The sequence below is a fragment of the Panulirus ornatus genome, chromosome 71 (genome assembly GCF_036320965.1).
Source record: "Panulirus ornatus isolate Po-2019 chromosome 71, ASM3632096v1, whole genome shotgun sequence".
NCBI classification, from domain to species: domain Eukaryota; kingdom Metazoa; phylum Arthropoda; class Malacostraca; order Decapoda; family Palinuridae; genus Panulirus; species Panulirus ornatus.
In genome coordinates this window covers 563679-584319 of record NC_092294.1, presented here as the reverse complement: position 1 = coordinate 584319, position 20641 = coordinate 563679, and the positions used below count along the sequence as shown (strand labels likewise).

The following is a 20641-nucleotide window of genomic DNA, read 5'->3' as shown; positions in this document are numbered from 1 at the left end:
AAATAGAGGCACGGAAATGATAAAGGGACACAGGAAAGACATTATGAACCAAGAAATAACCAATGCAATAGAGGTAAAAGTAGAGGAAGAAGGACATCTCCGTACATGAGGGGGAGGAACAAATTGCCTACAAAGGGTTGGACAGACATAGGAGGATGGTGACAGAATAACCTACATCTTACTATAGGATTTCACTAATATGCAAGCAGGGAGTTACAGGTGGGATATAGTGGCCATCAGATTGGCGAGGGGAGTTTGGCAATATTCGCAAACATGATAGCCATCACATCAAGGAAACTGTCTAAAGGAACTGGGAACCAGGTTCAACAACACTGATTACAACATCTTGTGAGGCAGCATTTTCATATCCTTTTGAAGAAACCTTTCAAAATGTTGAGAACTAAACCCTGATTAGTTTCCACACATTCCTACCTGGTGTTCTAGCTTCTTGAATCAGCCTCCCATGACATCAATGTCAAATGCTTTCTAGCAAGCAAGATACAAACAATTCAACCATCCTTCCCTTTTGTCCAAGCCTGAGCACATTCTCTCAAAGAACTCTAAAGGTGTGTTACACATTACTTAATTTCCCTAAAATCAGGCGCTCTCTCACTTAGGTAATTTCACCTGTGTGTTTGTGCGTGTGATAGCCATGATTAAAACAATCAATCACCTGTGCTGTCATAGTTACTGCATAAAAGTTATGGATTCAAACAGTAACAGCTTCTAATATGCGAAAAAGGTCTGCTGCAACTTCCACACACTTTCTTGCGTTAGTTTGCAACACACTAAACCCAGTTGGGAGGAAATATAAGCTCATGTTCAAACAACTGACATTATTATTATCATATTACCATTATTACTTTGCTTTGTCGCTGTCTCCCGCGTTAGCAAGGTAGCGCAAGGACACAGAGGAAAGAATGGCCCAACCCACCCACATACACATGTATATACATACACATCCACACACGCAAATATACATACCTATGAATCTCAATATATATATATATATATATATATATATATATATATATATATATATATATATATATATATATATATATATATATATTTTTTTTTTTTTTCTTTTTTTGCTTTGTCGCTCTTTCTCGCGTTTCCGAAGTAGCGCAAGGAAACAGACGAAAGAAATGGCCCAACCCACCCCTATACACATGTATATACATACGTCTACACACGCAAATATACATACCCACACAGCTTTCCATGGTTTACCCCAGTCGCTTCACATGCCCTGATTCAATCCACTGACAGCACGCCAACCCCGGTATACCACATCGATCCAATGCACTCTATTCCTTGCCCGCCTTTCACCCTCCTCCATGTTCAGGCCCCGATCACACAAAATCGTTTTCACTCCATCTTTCCACCTCCAATTTGGTCTCCCATTTCTCCTCGTTCCCTCCACCTCGGACACATATATCCTCTAGGTCAATCTTTCCTCACTCATTCTCTCCATGTGCCCAAACCATTTCAAAACACCCTCTTCTACTCTCTCAACAACGCTCTTTTTATTTCCACACATCTCTCTTACCCTTACGTTACTTACTCGATCAAACCACCTCACACCACACATTGTCCTCAAACATCTCATTTCCAGCACATCCATCCTCCTGCCCACAACTCTATCCATAGCCCACGCCTCGCAACCATACAACATTGTTGGAACCACTATTCCTTCAAACATACCCATTTTTGCTTTCCGAGATAATTTTCTCGACTTCCACACATTCTTCAAGGCTCCCAGGATTTTCGCCCCCCTCCCCCACCCTATAATCCACTTCCGCTTCCATGCTTCCATCCGCTGCCAGATCCACTCCCAGATATCTAAAACACTTTACTTCCTCCAGTTTTTCTCCATTCAAACTTACCTCCCAATTGACTTGACACTCAACCCTACTGTACCTAATAACCTTGCTCTTATTCACATTTACTCTTAACTTTCTTCTTTCACACACTTTACCAAACTCAGTCACCAGCATCTGCAGTTTCTCACATGAATCAGCCACCAGCGCTGTATCATCAGCGAACAACAACTGACTCACTTCCCAAGCTCTCTCATCCACAACAGACTTCATACTTGCCCCTCTTTCCAAAACTCTTGCATTCACCTCCCTAACAATCCCATCCATAAACAAATTAAACAACCATGGAGACATCACACACCCCTGCCGCAAACCTACATTCACTGAGAACCAATCACTTTCCTCTCTTCCTACACGTACACATGCCTTACATCCTCGATAAAAACTTTTCACTGCTTCTAACAACTTGCCTCCCACACCATATATTCTTAATACCTTCCACAGAGCATCTCTATCAACTCTATCATATGCCTTTTCCAGATCCATAAATGCTACATACAAATCCATTTGCTTTTCTAAGTATTTCTCACATACATTCTTCAAAGCAAACACCTGATCCACACATCCTCTACCACTTCTGAAACCACACTACTCTTCCCCAATCTGATGCTCTGTACATGCCTTCACCCTCTCAATCAATACCCTCCCATATAATTTACCAGGAATACTCAACAAACTTATACCTCTGTAATTTGAGCACTCACTCTTATCCCCTTTGCCTTTGTACAATGGCATTATGCACGCATTCCACCAATCCTCAGGCACCTCACCATGAGTCATACATACATTAAATAACCTTACCAACCAGTCAATAATACAGTCACCTCCTTTTTTAATAAAGTCCACTGCAATACCATCCAAACCTGCTGCCTTGCCGGCTTTCATCTTCCGCAAAGCTTTTACTACCTCTTCTCTGTGTACAAAATCATTTTCCCTAACCCTCTCACTTTGCATACCACCTCGACCAAAACACCCTATATCTGCCACTCTATCATCAAACACATTCAACAAACCTTCAAAATATTCACTCCATCTCCTTCTCACATCACCACTACTTGTTATCACCTCCCCATTTGCGCCCTTCACTGAAGTTCCCATTTGCTCCCTTGTCTTACGCACTTTATTTACCTCCTTCCAGAACATCTTTTTATTCTCCCTAAAATTTAATGATACTCTCTCACCCCAACTCTCATTTGCACTCTTTTTCACCTCTTGCACCTTTCTCTTGACCTCCTGTCTCTTTCTTTTATACATCTCCCACTCAATTGCATTTTTTCCCTGCAAAAATCGTCCAAATGCCTCTCTCTTCTCTTTCACTAATAATCTTACTTCTTCATCCCACCACTCACTACCCTTTCTAATCAACCCACCTCCCAATCTTCTCATGCCACAAGCATCTTTTGCGCAATCCATCACTGATTCCCAAAATACATCCCATTCCTCCCCCACTCCCCTTACTTCCATTGTTCTCACCTTTTTCCATTCTGTACTCAGTCTCTCCTGGTACTTCCTCACACAAGTCTCCTTCCCAAGCTCACTTACTCTCACCACCCTCTTCACCCCAACATTCACTCTTCTTTTCTGAAAACCCATACAAATCTTCACCCTAGCCTCTACAAGATAATGATCAGACATCCCTCCAGTTGCACCTCTCAGCATATTAACATCCAAAAGTCTCTCTTTCGGGTGCCTGTCAATTAACACGTAATCCAATAACGCTCTCTGGCCATCTCTCCTACTTACATACGTATACTTATGTATATCTCGCTTTTTAAACCAGGTATTCCCAATCACCAGTCCTTTTTCAGCACATAAATCTACAAGCTCTTCACCATTTCCATTTACAGCACTGAACACCCCATGTATACCAATTATTCCCTCAACTGCCACATTACTCACCTTTGCATTCAAATCACCCATCACTATAACCCGGTCTCGTGCATCAAAACCACTAATACACTCATTCAGCTGCTCCCAAAACACTTGCCTCTCATGATCTTTCTTCTCATGCCCAGGTGCATATGCACCTATAATCACCCATCTCTCTCCATCAACTTTCAGCTATATGTTTTGAAATGGTTTGGTCACATAAAGAGAATGAGTGAGAAAAGATTGACAAAGAAGATATATGTGTCAGAGGTGGAGGGAACGAGGAGAAGTGGGAGACCAAACTGGAGGTGGAAAGATGGAGTGAAAAAGATTTTGAGTGATCGGGGCCTGAACATGCAGGAGGGTGAAAGGCGTGCAAGGAACAGAGTGAATTGGAACAATGTGGTATACTGGGGTCGACGTGCTGTCAATGGATTGAACCAAGGCATGTGAAGCGTCTGGGGTAAACCATGGAAAGTTTTGTGGGGCCTGGATGTGGAAAGGGAGCTGTGGTTTCGGTGCATTATTACATGACAGCTAGAGACTGAGTGTGAACGAATGGGGCTTTTGTTGTCTTTTCCTAGTGCTACCTCGCACACATGAGGGGGGAGGGGGTTGTTATTTCATGTGTGGCGAGGTGGTGATGGGAATGAATAAGGGCAGACAGTATGAATTATGTACATGTGTATATGTCTGTGTGTGTATATATATATGTTGAGATGTATAGATATGTATATTTGCATGTGTGGACATACACATGTATATGTGGGTGGGTTGGGCCATTCTTTCGTCTGTTTCCTTGCACTACCTCCCTAATGCGGGAGACAGCGACAAAGCAAAATAAAATATAAAATATATATATATATATATATATATATATATATATATATATATATATATATATATATATATATAGCTTCTTCGTCTCTTCAATGTATATCAACTGACTGTTATATTTCTCTCTTGTGTCTCCCCTGATGATGTGATTATTACACAAAAGTGCACTTGGGATCTTTTCGTGTTTCATTTTCCCCGTGGACTCATAGGAATATCTTGATCACGTGCAAAATTGTGATCCTTTCCAACATAAGATTCCACACGGCTCTTCTGTCACTTCTCTACAAGCTGTCCTGGACTTTCTCCTTTTGTTACTGCTTTCTCCAAATCGCTAATCAAGGCTCACCAACTGAAGTTACGATTTGAATTCCTTAGGAAATGCCTTGATGAACAAGTGATGCCAAGATCTGTCCTACCTCAACATTTGTTGCAGCTGTCTGGTCGACCATTTGACCAATTTCAAAATATCATTTCAAAGAAAAATTAAAATTTCACCAAATGGCGTCCTAGCTTCGTCTCTTCGATGTATATCAACTGACTGTTATATTTCTCTCTTGTGTCTCCCCTGATGATGTAATTATTACACGAAAGTGCACTTGGGAACTTTTCGTGTTTCATTTTCGCCGTGGACTCATAGGAATATCTTGATCACGCGCAAAATTCTCATCCTTTCCAATGTATATATATATATATATATATATATATATATATATATATATATATATATATATATATATATATATATATTGGGGAGTGGGGGAGGAATGGGATGTATTTAGGGAATCAGTGATGGATTGCGCAAAAGATACTTGTAGCATGAAAAGAGTGTGAGGTGGGTCGATTAGAAAGGGTAGTGACTGAAGGGATGAAGAAGTAAGATTATTAGTGAAAGAGAAGAGAGAGGCATTTGGACGATTTTTGCAGGGAAAAAGTGCAATTGAGTGGGAGATGGATAAAAGAAAGAGACAGGAGGTCAAGAGAAAGGTGCAAGAGGTGAAAAAGAGGGCAAATGAGAGTTGGGGTGAGAGACTATCAGTAAATTTTAGGGAGAATAAAAAGATGTTCTGGAAGGAGATAATTAAAGTGTGTAAGACAAGGGAGCAAATGGGAACTTCAGTGAAGGGGGCAAATGGGGAGGTGATAACAAGTAGTGGTGATGTGAGAAGGAGATGGAGTGAGTATTTTGAAGGTTTGTTGAATGTGTTTGATGATAGAGTGGCAGATATAGGGTGTTTTGGTTGAGGTGGTGTGCAAAGTGAGAGGGTTAGGGAAAATGATTTGGTAAACAGAGAAGAGGTAGTAAAATCTTTGCGGAAGATGAAAGCCGGCAAGGCAGCAGGTTTGGATGGTATTGCAGTGGAATTTATTAAAAAAGGAGGTGACTGTATTATTGACTGGTTGGTAAGGTTATTTAATGTATGTATGACTCATGGTGAGGTGCCTGAGGATTGGCGGAATGCGTGCATAGTGCCATTGTACAAAGGCAAAGGGGATAAGAGTGAGTGCTCAAATTACAGAGGTATAAGTTTGTTGAGTATTCCTGGTAAATCATATGGGAGGATATTGATTGAGAGGGTGAAGGCATGTACAGAGCATCAGATTGGGGAAGAGCAGTGTGGTTTCAGAAGTGGTAGAGGATGTGTGGATCAGGTGTTTGCTTTGAAGAATGTATGTGAGAAATACTTAGAAAAGCAAATGGATTTGTATGTTGCATTTATGGATCTGGAGAAGGCATATGATAGAGTGATAGAGATGCTCTGTGGAAGGTATTAAGAATATATGGTGTGGGAGGCAAGTTGTTAGAAGCAGTGAAAAGTTTTTATCGAGGATGTAAGGCATGTGTATGTGTAGGAAGAGAGGAAAGTGATTGGTTCTCAGTGAATATAGGTTTGCGGCAGGGGTGTGTGATGTCTCCATGGTTGTTTAATTTGTTTATGGATGGGATTGTTAGGGAGGAGAATGCAAGAGTTTTGGAAAGAGGGGCAAGTATGAAGTCTGTTTTGGATGAGAGAGCTTGGAAAGTGAGTCAGTTGTTGTTCGCTGATGATACAGCGCTGGTGGCTGATTCATGTGAGAAACTGCAGAAGCTGGTGACTGAGTTTGGTAAAGTGTGTGAAAGAAAGTTAAGAGTAAATGTGAATAAGAGCAAGGTTATTAGGTCAGTAGGGTTGAGGGTCAAGTCAATTGGGAGGTAAGTTTGAATGGAGAAAAACTGGAGGAAGTAAAGTGTTTTAGATATCTGGGAGTGGATCTGGCTGTGGATGGAACTATGGAAGCGGAAGTGGATCATAGGGTGGGGGAGGGGGCGAAAATCCTGGGAGCCTTGAAGAATGTGTGGAAGTCAAGAACATTACATCGGAAAGCAAAAATGGGTATGTTTGAAGGAATAGTGGTTCCAACAATGTTGTATGGTTGCAAGGCGTGGGCTATGGATAGAGTTGTGCGCAGGAGGATGGATGTGCTGGAAATGAGATGTTTGAGGACAATGTGTGGTGTGAGGTGGTTTGATTGAGTAAGTAACGTAAGGGTAAGAGAGATGTGTGGAAATAAAAAGAGCGTGGTTGAGAGAGCAGAAGAGGGTGTTTTGAAATGGTTTGGGCACATGGAGAGAATGAGTGAGGAAAGATTGACCAAGAGGATATATGTGTCGGAGGTGGAGGGAACAAGGAGAAGTGGGAGACCAAATTAGAGGTGCAAAGATGGAGTGAAAAAGATTTTGTGTGATCGGGGCCTGAACATGCAGGAGGGTGAAAGGAGGGCAAGGAATAGAGTGAATTGGATCGATGTGGTATACCGGGGTTGACGTGCTGTCAGTGGATTGAATCAGGGCATGTGAAGCGTCTGGGGTAAACCATAGAAAGCTGTGTAGGTATGTATAGTTGCATGTGTGGACGTATGTATATACATGTGTATGGGGGTGGGTTGGGCCATTTCTTTCGTCTGCTTCCTTGTGCTACCTCGCAAACGCGGGAGACAGCGACAAAGCAAAAAAAAAATATATATATATATATATATATATATATATCTTTCTTTCTTCTTTTCTTTCAAACTATTCGCCATTTCCCGCATTAGCGAGGTAGCGTTAAGAACAGATGACTGGGCCTTTGAGGGACTACCCTCACCTGGCCCAATTCTCTGTTCCTTCTTTTGGAAAATTAAAAAAAAATGAGAGGGGAGGATTTCCAGCCCCCCGCTCCCTCCCCTTTTAGTCGCCTTCTACGACACGCAGGGAATACGTGGGAAGTATTCTTGCTCCCCTATCCCCAGGGATATATATATATATATATATATATATATATATATATATATATATATATATATATATATATATATATATATATATATATATTATGTACACATGTACATAATTCATACTGTCTGCCCTTATTCATTCCCGTCGCTACCCCGCCACACATCAAATAACAAATCCCTCCCCCCGCATGTGCGAGGTAGCGCTAGGAAAAGACAAAGGCTACATTCGGTTACACTCAATCTCTAGCTGTCATGTATAATGCACTGGAACCACACTTCCCTTTTAACATCCAGGCCCCACAAAACTTTCCATGGTTTACCCCAGATGCTTCACACGCCTTGGTTCAATCCATTGACAGGACTTCGACCCCGGTATACCACATCGTTCCAATTCACTCTATTCCTTGCCCTCCTTTCACACTTCTGCATGTTGAGGCCCCAATCACTCAAAATCCTTTTCACTCCATCTTTCCACCTCCAATTTGGTCTCCCACTTCTCCTCGTTCCCTCCACCTCTGACACATATATCCTCTTGGTCAATCTTTCCTCACTCATTCTCTCCATATGACCAAACCATTCCAAAACACCCTCTTCTGCTCTCTCAACCACACTCATTTTATTACCACCCATCTCTCTTACCCTTACATTACTTGCTCGATCAAACCACCTCACACCACATATTGTCCTCAAACATTTCATTTCCAGCACTTCCACCCTCCTGTGCACAACTCTATCTATAACCCATGCCTCGCAACCATATAACATTGTTGGAAGCACTATTCCTTCAAACATACCTATTTTTGCTTTCCGAGATAATGTTCTCGACTTCCAAACATTCTTCAAGGCTCCCAGGATTTTCACCCCTCCCCCAACCTATGATTCACTTCCGCTTCCATGGTTCCATCCGCTGCCAAAACGACTCCCAGATATCTAAATCACTCCACTTCCTTCAGTTTCTCTCCATTCAAACTTACCTCCCAACTGACTTGTCCCTCAACCCTTCTGTACCTAATGACCTTCCTCTTATTCACATTTACACTCAGCTTTCTTCTTTCACACACTTTACCAAACTCATTCACCAGTTTCTGCAGTTTCTCACACGAATCAGCCACCAGCGTTGTATCATCAGTGAACAACTGACTCACTTCCCAAGCTCTCTCATCCACAACAGACTTGCCCTCTTTCCAAAACTCTTGCATTCACCTCCCTAACAGCCCCATCCATAAACAAATTAAACAACCATGGAGACATCGCACACCCCTGCCTCAAACCTACATTCACTGAGAACCAATCACTTTCCTCTCTTCCTACACGTACACATGCCTTACATCCTCGATAAAAAAAACTTTTACTGCTTCTATCAACTTGCCCCCCCACCACCATATATTTTTAATACCTTCCACAGAGCATCTTTATCAACTCTATCATATGCCTTCTACAGATCCATAAATGCTACATACAAATCCATTTGCTTTTCTAAGTATTTCTCACATACACTCTTCAAAGCAAACACCTGATCCACACATCCTCTACCACTTCCGAAACCACACTGCTCTTCCCCAATCTGATGCTCTGTGCATGCATTTACCTCTCAATCAATACCCTCCCATATAATTTACCAGGAATACTCAACAAACTTATACCTCAGTAATTTGAGCACTCACTCTTATCCCCTTTGCCTTTGTACAATGGCACTATGCACACATTCCTCCAATCCTCAGGCACCTCACCATGAGTCATATATACATTAAATAACCTTACCAACCAGTCAACAATACAGTCACCCCTTTTTTGATAAACTCCAATGCAATACCATACCCGCTGCCTTGCCGGCTTTCATTTTCCGCAAGCTTTTACTACCTCTTCTCTGTTTACCAAATCATTTTCCCTAACCCTCTCACTTTGCACACCACCTCGACCAAAACACCCTATATCTGCCACTCTATCATCAAACACATTCAACAAACCTTCAAAATACTCACTCCATCTCCTTCTCACGTCACCACTACTTGTTATCACCTCCCCATTAGTCCCCCTCACTGAAGTTCCCATTTGTTCCCTTGTCTTATGCACTTTATTTACCTCCTTTCAAGACATCTTTTTATTCTCCCTAAAATTTAATGATACTCTCTCACCCCAACTCTCATTTGCCCTCTTTTCCACCTCTTGCACCTTTCTCTTGACCTCCTGCCTCTTTCTTTTATACATCTCCCACTCATTTGCATTATTTCCCTGAAAAAATCGTCCAAATGCCTGTCTCTTCTCTTTCACAAATCTTCTTACTTTTTCATCCCATCACTCACTACCCTTTCTAATCTGCCCACCTCCCACACTTCTCATGCCACAAGCATCTTTTGCGCAAGCCATCACTGCTTCCCTAAATACATCCCATTCCTCCCCCACTCCTCTTACGTCCTTTGTTCTCACCTTTTTTCCATTCTGTACTCAGTCTCTCCTGGTACTTCCTCACACAAGTCTCCTTCCCACTCTCTTCTCCTCACCACTCTCTTCACCCCAACAATCTCTCTTCTTCTCTGAAACCTCTACAAATCTTGACCTTTGCCTCCACAAGATAATGATCAGACATCCCTCCAGTTGCACCTCTCAGCACATTAACATCTAAAAGTCTCTCTTTCGCGCGCCTATAATTAACACGTAATCCAGTAACGCTCTCTGGCCATCTCTTCTACTTACATACGTATACTTATGTATATCTCTCTTTTCAAACCAGGTATTCCCAATCACCAGTCCTTTTTCAGCACACAAATCTACAGGCTCTTCACCATTTCCATTTACAACACTGAACACCCCATGTACACCAATTATTCTCTCAACTGCCACATTACTCACCTTTGCATTCAAATCACCCATCAGTACTAACACACTCACTCAGCTGCTCCCAAAACACTAGCTTCTCATGATCTTTCTTCTCATGCCCAGGTGCATATGCACCAATAATCACCCATCTCCCTCCATCAACTTTCAGTTTTACCCATATCAATCTAGAGTTAACTTTCTTACACTCTATCACATATTCCCACAACTCCTGTTTCAGGAGTACTGCTACTCCTTCCCTTGCTCTTGTCCTCTCACTAACCCCTGACTTTATTCCCAAGACATTCCTAAACCACTCTTCCCCTTTACCCTTGAGCTTCGTTTCACTCAGAGCAAAAACATCCTGGTTCCTTTCCTCAAACATACTACCTATCTCTCCTTTTTGCTCATCTTGGTTACATCCACACACATTTAGACACCCCAATCTGAGCATTCGAGGAGGATGAGCACTACCCGCGTGACTCCTTCTTCTGTTTCCCCTTTTAGAAAGTTAAAATACAAGGAGGGGAAGGTTTCCAGCCCCCCGCTCCCATCCCATTTAGTGGCCTTCTACGACATGTGAGGAATGCGTGGGAAGTATTCTTTCTCCCCTATCCCCAAGGATATTGTGGAAAATAAATAATTTTACACTTACAAAATTTATTGAGGAACAGATACACCACCACCAAATATATAAATTTTTACCAATGGCATCCAAAATATATAAACCTGAAATACATGCATCATTCTAAAGAGATCAAAAATGGTATGGCTGGGCAAGAAATGATTTTCTAAAATAACTGAAATGTTGGTGTTAATATCATTAAAAAATAATTTTTGTCATCTATATTACTTCACTCCAGTAACCATGTTCGCATAAATGACAGAAATACATATAACCAGGTAATGTTTTCAATAAATATTGTAGTAAATGAAGAAAATTCACAATCATTCAGTATGTAGAAATGATTTCTTCAGAAAGGAGTTATCACATGAAAAACATATAAGCATAGTGATTTTCCATGCAAACTGTAGTACCACTTACCAATGGTAATATATTTTCTCAAGTAGTGAAGTTAATACTCTGCTGGACATGTGACTGATTCATTGTTTAATAACTAACAAATATAAAAAATCTATACATCATATCTATTTTCATCATGGGCTACCCGGTGTTGAGCACATATGTTCAAATCCTTGTTGTGACGTCTGGTCTACTGTCTACCTAGCTGTTCATCCTCCCGAAGGGTTGGTTGTTGAATTGGGTATCTGACTCATGCTAGGAGACAGAGATAAATATTTCTTTATTCATTTCATTATACTTGATCGCCGTTTCCTGCGTCAGCAAGATAGCACTGGGAAAAAGACAAGACCCATCAACTCATATACACCCATACATACATAGGGGAACATACATATACAAATATACATATCTCGTTAATGCGGGAGACAGCAACAGAGTAAATAAATAACTAATATATATATATATATATATATATATATATATATATATATATATATATATATATATATATATATATATATATCTTTCTTTCATACAATTCGCCATTTCCCGCATTAGCGAGGTAGCGATATATATATATATATATATATATATATATATATATATATATATATATATATATATATATATAATATATATATATATATATATATATATATATTCGTTTCACTCAGAGCCAAAACATCCAGGTTCCTTTCCGCAAACATACTTCCTATCTCTCCTTTTTTCACATCTTGGTTACATCCACACACATTTAGACACCCCAGTCTGAGCCTTCGAGGAGGATGAGCACTCCCCGCGTGACTCCTTCTTCTGTTTCCCAATTTAGAAAGTTAAAAAATACAAGGAGGGGAGGATTTCTGGCCCCCAGGTCCCGTCCCCTCTAGTCGCCTTCTACGACACGCGAGGAATGCATGGGAAGTATTCTTTCACCCCTATCCCCAGGGATAATATATATATATATATTTTTTTATTTTCCGCTGTCTCCCGCGTTTGCGAGGTAGCGCAAGGAAACAGACAAAAGAAATGGCCCAACCCACCCCCATACACATGTATATACATACATCCACACACGCAAAATATACATACCTACACAGCTTTCCATGATTTACCCCAGACGCTTCACATGCCCCGATTTAATCCACTGACAGCACGTCAACCCCGATATACCACATCGCTCCAATTCACTCTATTCCTTGCCCTCCTTTCACCCTCCTGCATGTTTAGGCCCCGATCACACAAAATCTTTTTCACTCCATCTTTCCACCTCCAATTTGGTCTCCCTCTTCTCCTCGTTCCCTCCACCTCCGACACATAAATCCTCTTGGTCAATCTTTCCTCACTCATTCTCTCCATGTGCCCAAACCATTTCAAAACACCCTCTTCTGCTCTCTCAACCACGCTCTTTTTATTTCCACACATCTCTCTTACCCTTACGTTACTTACTCGATCAAACCACCTCACACCACACATTGTCCTCAAACATCTCATTTCCAGCATATCCATCCTCCTGCGCACAACTCTATCCATAGCCCACGCCTCGCAACCATACAACATTGTTGGAACCACTATTCCTTCAAACATACTCATTTTTGCTTTCCGAGATAATGTTCTCGACTTCCACACATTCTTCAAGGCTCCCAGAATTTTCGCCCCCTCCCCCACCCTATGATCCACTTCCGCTTCCATGGTTCCATCCGCTGCCAGATCCACTCCCAGATATCTAAAACACTTCACTTCCTCCAGTTTTTCTCCATTCAAACTCACCTCCCAATTGACTTGAACCTCAACCCTACTGTACCTAATAACCTTGCTCTTATTCACATTTACTCTTAACTTTCTTCTTTCACACACTTTACCAAACTCAGTCACCAGCTTCTGCAGTTTCTCACATGAATCAGTCACCAGCGCTGTATCATCAGCGAACAACAACTGACTCACTTCCCAAGCTCTCTCATCCCCAACAGACTTCATACTTGCCCCTCTTTCCAAAACTCTTGCATTCACCTCCCTAACAACCCCATCCATAAAAAAATTAAACAACCATGGAGACATCATACACCCCTGCCGCAAACCTACATTCACTGAGAACCAATCACTTTCCTCTCTTCCTACACGTACACATGCCTTACATCCTCGATAAAAACTTTTCACTGCTTCTAACAACTTGCCTCCCACACCATATATTCTTAATACCTTCCACAGAGCATCTCTATCAACTCTATCATATGCGTTCTCCAGATCCATAAAACACCTGATCCACCTGTATATATACAGGGTGAAGGCATGTACAGAGCATCAGATTGGGGAAGAGCAGTGTGGTTTCAGAAGTGGTAGAGGATGTGTGGATCAGGTGTTTGCTTTGAAGAATGTATGTGAGAAATACTTAGAAAAGCAAATGGATTTGTATGTAGCATTTATGGATCTGGAGAAGGCATATGATAGAGTTGATAGAGATGCTCTGTGGAAGGTATTAAGAATATATGGTGTGGGAGGCAAGTTGTTAGAAGCAGTGAAAAGTTTTTTATCGAGGATGTAAGGCATGTGTACGTGTAGGAAGAGAGGAAAGTGATTGGTTCTCGGTGAATGTAGGTTTGCGGCAGGGGTGTGTGATGTCTCCATGGTTGTTTAATTTGTTTATGGATGGGGTTGTTAGGGAGGTGAATGCAAGAGTTTTGGAAAGAGGGGCAAGTATGAAGTCTGTTGGGGATGAGAGAGCTTGGGAAGTGAGTCAGTTGCTGTTCGCTGATGATACAGCGCTGGTGGCTGATTCATGTGAGAAACTGCAGAAGCTGGTGACTGAGTTTGGTAAAGTGTGTGAAAGAAGAAAGTTAAGAGTAAATGTGAATAAGAGCAAGGTTATTAGGTACAGTAGGGTTGAGGGTCAAGTCAATTGGGAGGTAAGTTTGAATGGAGAAAAACTGGAGGAAGTAAAGTGTTTTAGATATCTGGGAGTGGATCTGGCAGCGGAAGGAACCATGGAAGCGGAAGTGAATCATAGGGTGGGGGAGGGGGCGAAAATTCTGGGAGCCTTGCAGAAGGTGTGGAAGTCGAGAACATTATCTCGGAAAGCAAAAATGGGTATGTTTGAAGGAATAGTGGTTCCAACAATGTTGTATGGTTGCGAGGCGTGGGCTATGGATAGAGTTGTGTGCAGGAGGATGGATGTGCTGGAAATGAGATGTCTGAGGACAATGTGTGGTGTGAGGTGGTTTGATCGAGTAAGTAACGTAAGGGTAAGAGAGATGTGTGGAAATAAAAAGAGCGTGGTTGAGAGAGCAGAAGAGGGTGTTTTGAAATGGTTTGGGCACATGGAGAGAATGAGTGAGGAAAGATTGACCAAGAGGATATATGTGTCGGAGGTGGAGGGAACGAGGAGAAGTGGGAGACCAAATTGGAGGTGGAAAGATGGAGTGAAAAAGATTTTGTGTGATCGGCGCCTGAACATGTAGGAGGGTGAAAGGAGGGCAAGGAATAGAGTGAATTGGATCGATGTGGTATACCGGGGTTGACGTGCTGTCAGTGGATTGAAGCAGGGCATGTGAAGCGTCTGGGGTAAACCATGGAAAGCTGTGTAGGTCTGTATATTTGCGTGTGTGGACGTATGTATATACATGTGTATGGGGGTGGGTTGGGCCATTTCTTTCGTCTGTTTCCTTGCGCTACCTCGCAAACGCGGGAGACAGCGACAAAGCAAAAAAAAAAAAAAGAAAATATATACATATATAGATATACAGGAAATAACATCACTACCCTCTGCTTCAGCGAGTTACTGCCAGGAAAACAGACAAAAATGGTCGCATTCGTTCTCACTCAATCTTTAGTTATCATGTGTAATGCACCAAAGCTACAGCTCCCCAACCACATCCAGGCCCCATAGACCTTTCCATTTTTTACCCCAGATGCTTCACATACCCTGGTTCAGTCCACTGACAGCACGTCGACCCGAATATACCTCATCATTCTAATTCACTCCATTCTTTGTGCACCTCTCACTCTCCTGTATGTTCACGCCCCGATCACTCCAAATCTTTTTCACTCCATCCTTCCAATTCCAATTTGGTCTCCCGCTTCTCCTTGTTCCCTTCACCTCTGACACATGTATCCTCTTTGTCAATCTTTCCTCATTCATTCTCTACATATGTACAAGCTGTTTCAATACACCTTTTTCTTCTCTCTCAACCACACTCTTTTCATTTCCATGAATCTCTCTTACCCTTTCATTACTTACTCGATCAAACCACCTCACGCCACATATTGTCCTCAAACATTTCATTTCCAGCACTGTGGTATACCGGGGTTGACGTGTTGTCAGTGGATTGAATCAGGGCATGTGAAGCGTCTGGGGTAAACCATGGAAAGTTGTGTGGGGCCTGGATGTGGAAAGGGAGCTGTGGTTTCGGGCATTATTGCATGACAGCTAGAGACTGAGTGTGAACGAATGGGGCCTTTGTTGTCTTTTCCTAGTGCTACCTCGCACACATGAGGCGGGAGGGGGATGGTATTCCATGTGTGGCAAGGTGGCGATGGGAATGAATAAAGGCAGACAGTGTGAATTGTGTGCATGGGTATATATGTATGTGTCTGTGTGTGTATATATATTAGGGAGAATAAAAAGATGTTTTGGAAGGAGGTAAATAACGCACGTAAGACGAGAACAAAAGGGAACACACGTGAAGGGGGCAAGTGGGGAGGTGATAACAGGTAGTGATGAAATGAGAAGGAATTGGAGTGAGTATTTGAAGGTTTGTTAAATGTTTGATGATATAGTGGCAGATACAGGGTGTTTCGGTGGGGGTGGTGTGCAAAGCAAGAAGATCTGGGAGAATGGTTTGGTAAACAGAGAGGAGGTAGTGAAAGCTTTGCAGAAGATGAAATCCAGCAAGGTGGTAGGTTTGGATGGTACTGCAGTGGAATTCATCAAAAAAGGGGTGACTGTTGTTGACTGCTTGGTAAGAAAATTAAATGTATGTATGGATCATGGTGAAGTGCCTGAGGATGGGTGGAATGCATGCATGGTGCCACTATACAAAGGCAAAGAGGATAAAGGTAAGTGTTCAAATCACAGAGGTATAAATTTGTTGAGTATTCCTGGGAAATTATATGGGAGGGTAAAGGCATGTACAGAGCATCAGATTGGGGAAGAGCAGTGTGGTTCCAGAAGTGGTAGATGATGTGTGGATCAGGCGTTTGCTTTTAAGAATGAATGTGAAAAATACTTAGAAAAACACATGGATTTGTATGTAGCATTTACAGATCTGGAGAAGGCATATGATAGGGTTGATAGAGATGCTTTGTGGATGGTATTGAGAGTAAATGGTGTGGGAGGCGAGTTGCTAGAAGCAGTGAAAAGATTTTACCAAGGATGCAAAGCATTTGTACGTGTAGGAAGAGAGGAAAATGATTGGTTCCCAGTGAACATCAGTTTGCAGTAGGGGGTGCCTGATGTCTCCATGGTTGTTTAGTTTCTTTATGGATGGGGTTCTTAGGGAGGTGAATGCAAGAGTTTTGGAGAGAGGGGCAAGTATGCTGTCTGTTGTGGATGAGAGAGCTTGGGAAGTCAGTCAGTTGTTTTTTGCTGCTATTGATGATACAGTGCTGGTGGCTGATTCGTGTGAGAAACTGCAGAAGTTGGTGACTGAGTTTGGTAAAGTGTTAAAGAAGAAAGCTGAGAGTAAATGTGAATAAGAGCAAAAAAATTAGGTTCAGTAGGGTTGAGGGACAAGTTAATTGGGCGTATGTCTGAATGGAGAAAAGCTAGAAGTGAAGTGTTTTAGATATCTGGGAGTGGATTTGGCAGCAGATGGAGCCATGGAAGCGGAAGTGAGTCACAGGGTGGGGCGGGGGCGAAAGTTCTGGGAGCGTTGAAGAATGTGTGGAAGGCGAGAACGTTATCTCAGAGAGCAAAAATGAGTATATTTGAAAGAATAGCGGTTCCAACAATGTTACATAGTTGCAAAGAATGGGCTATGAATAGGGTTGTGCGGGGGAGTGTGGATGTGTCGGAAATGTAGCAGAGAAAAGACACCGAATGCGGAGAAGAGGGCGACGCAGCGGTATACGTGTGAGAATTAGGAGACGTGGCAGAGGACTCCGCTGCCAGCCATCACCTTTGGTAACGTACGCTCAATTAGAAATAAAATGGACGAGTTATGTACCAACTGTAAGTTTATTCAAGAATATAGAGACAGTGCAGTAATCGCCCTCACGGAAACCTGGTTGAAAGATCGGGATGCGGATAGCACACTGGCTATCGATGGGTTTGTGTTGGTACGGTCTGACAGGAAAGGTGTTGATAAGGACCGAGGGGGTGGGGTTGCCGCTTACGTGAATGACAGATGGTGTTCACAAATTAATGTTAAGAACAGCTACTGTGACAACAACATCGAGTATTTAGCGTTCACCTGTCGACCCTTTTATCTACCACGTGAATTTAATAAGATAACCCTAGTACTTGTATATATACCCCGGATGCGGACGAAGTTATAGCAGCTGATATACTAGAAAATTGTGTTACAAACTGTGAAAATGAGAGCCCGAACAGTGCAATAATTATTTTAGGAGATTTTAATCATTGTGATTTTCAAGGAAAAGTCCCTACGTACGAACAAACAGTAAACTGTCCCACAAGAGGTAACGCGACACTGGATAAGATGTATTGTAATATTAAAGATGGATATAAAGTTTTTAAACGAGCAAACATTGGAAATGAAGACCATAACATGCTATACTGTGTACCTACATATAAACAATTACTGAAAAGAGTCAAATCGAAAGAAATTGAAATTAGAGAATGGGACGATAACAAGAGACAACGATTACAAGCGTGTTTTGACTGTTCAGACTGGTCTGTCCTGATAGAAAACAGGACTGATATCAACACTAACATAGATATTTTCAATGAATACTTTCACTTTAGCTTTGATATGATCGTACCTACCAAAACAACAAAGATATACCCAAACAATAAACCATGGATTAAAAAAGAACTAAAATCTATGCTAAATGAAAAACACAGACTCATGCGAAATGGAAGTGATATTGAAAGAAGAACATTGCAAAGTAATATTGATAAAAAAATTACTGAATCGAAAAGAATATACAAAGAAAAAGTTGAAGGCTTGTTTAAAACAAACAGAGTAAAAGACGCTTGGAAAGGACTTAAAACCCTGTGCGGGCATAAGAAGAAACAAAGTGTGCCTGAACCGGAAAATATCAACACATATGTAAATGAAATGAACGCGTTCTTTGCGAGATTTGAAAGACATGATTTCAGTGATGCGTGTAATGAGGTAATGACAGAAATTCAATCTAACAATGATGAAAGAATTATAATTAGGCAAGAAGACGTACAGAAGTCCCTGCAGAATATTCGGGCAGGTAAAGCTACAGGGCCAGACGGGATACCTGCTAGGGTACTTAAATGCTGTGCAAAACAATTGACACCCGTACTGACCACATTATTTCAGGACTCGCTGGATCAGGGAGTGGTGCCTTATAAATGGAAAGAATCTGAAGTGAAACCTATTGCAAAAATTAATCACCCAAAAGATCACAAAGACTTCAGACCTGTAGTACTAACATCTAATATTATGAAATGTTTAGAAAGCATTGTGAAAAACTATATCTGTGAAAAAACAAATAATTTAAAAGATCCTATGCAATTTGCTTATCGTAATAATAGGAGTGTACAGGATGCAACACTTGTACTATTAAATGATATTAATAAGCATTTAGATAAGCCCAAATCACAAATTAGAGCACTATACATTGATTTTAGTTCAGCATTTAATACAATGCAACCTCATATTTTGCTCAATAAAATGCTAAAATTGGGTGTAAATAGAAATATCTTAATATGGATTTTTAGCTTTTTAACCCAGAGACCCCAATATACCAATGTAAATAATCTTAAGTCTAATGTGATAGTCACCAACACAGGAGCCCCCCAAGGTTGTGTATTGTCCCCAGCTCTTTTCACCTTGTATACAGATGATTGTAGAAGTGAAATTGATGATTGTACTATTATAAAATATGCTGACGATACAGTTATCTTAGGAAAAATTGTAAATAATAATTATGAAGGCTATTTAACTCGTTAAAAAATTCGTTGACTGGAGTAGACAAAATTTTTTGAGCTTAATGTAAAGAAAACGAAAGAGATGATATTTGATTTCAGAACTAAAATTAAACACGTACCAGACCTATTAACAATTGAGGAAGAAAACGTAGAAAGAGTAAACCAGTATGAGTATTTGGGCTTTATGATTGATGACCAGTTGAAGGAAAGTGTTAATACAGATATGGTGTCAAGGAAATGTAACCAAAGATTACACTTTGTACGTATCTTGCATAACCTACATGAGATAAAATGGTCATTAGCCTATTTTACAAAACAATTTTATATGGGAGGGTATTGATTGAGAGGGTGAAGGCATGTACAGAGCATCAGATTGGGGAAGAGCAGTGTGGTTTCAGAAGTGGTAGAGGATGTGTGGATCAGGTGTTTGCTTTGAAGAATGTATGTGAGAAATACTTAGAAAAGCAAATGGATTTGTATGTAGCATTTATGGATCTGGAGAAGGCATATGATAGAGTTGATAGAGATGCTCTGTGGAAGGTATTAAGAATATATGGTGTGGGAGGCAAGTTGTTAGAAGCAGTGAAAAGTTTTTATCGAGGATGTAAGGCATGAGTACGTGTAGGAAGAGAGGAAAGTGATTGGTTCTCAGTGAATGTAGGTTTGCGGCAGGGGTGTGTGATGTCTCCATGGTTGTTTAATTTGTTTATGGATGGGGTTGTTAGGGAGGTGAATGCAAGAGTTTTGGAAAGAGGGGCAAGTATGAAGTCTGTTGGGGATGAGAGAGCTTGGGAAGTGAGTCAGTTGTTGTTCGCTGATGATACAGCGCTGGTGGCTGATTCATGTGAGAAACTGCAGAAGCTGGTGACTGAGTTTGGTAAA

General features: G+C 41.2%; 1 protein-coding gene across 1 annotated transcript in view; it reads right to left on the bottom strand.

Annotated features, from left to right (window-relative positions):
* Positions 1-11298: 11298 nt before the first annotated feature.
* LOC139747962 (uncharacterized) overlaps positions 11299-20641 on the bottom strand; it is a 116209-nt gene continuing 106866 nt past the window's right edge. Inside the window, exon 3 of the transcript XR_011712488.1 lies at positions 11299-12010. The gene's annotated coding sequence lies outside the window, so the exon portion shown is untranslated. The remainder of the gene's footprint in view (positions 12011-20641) is intronic.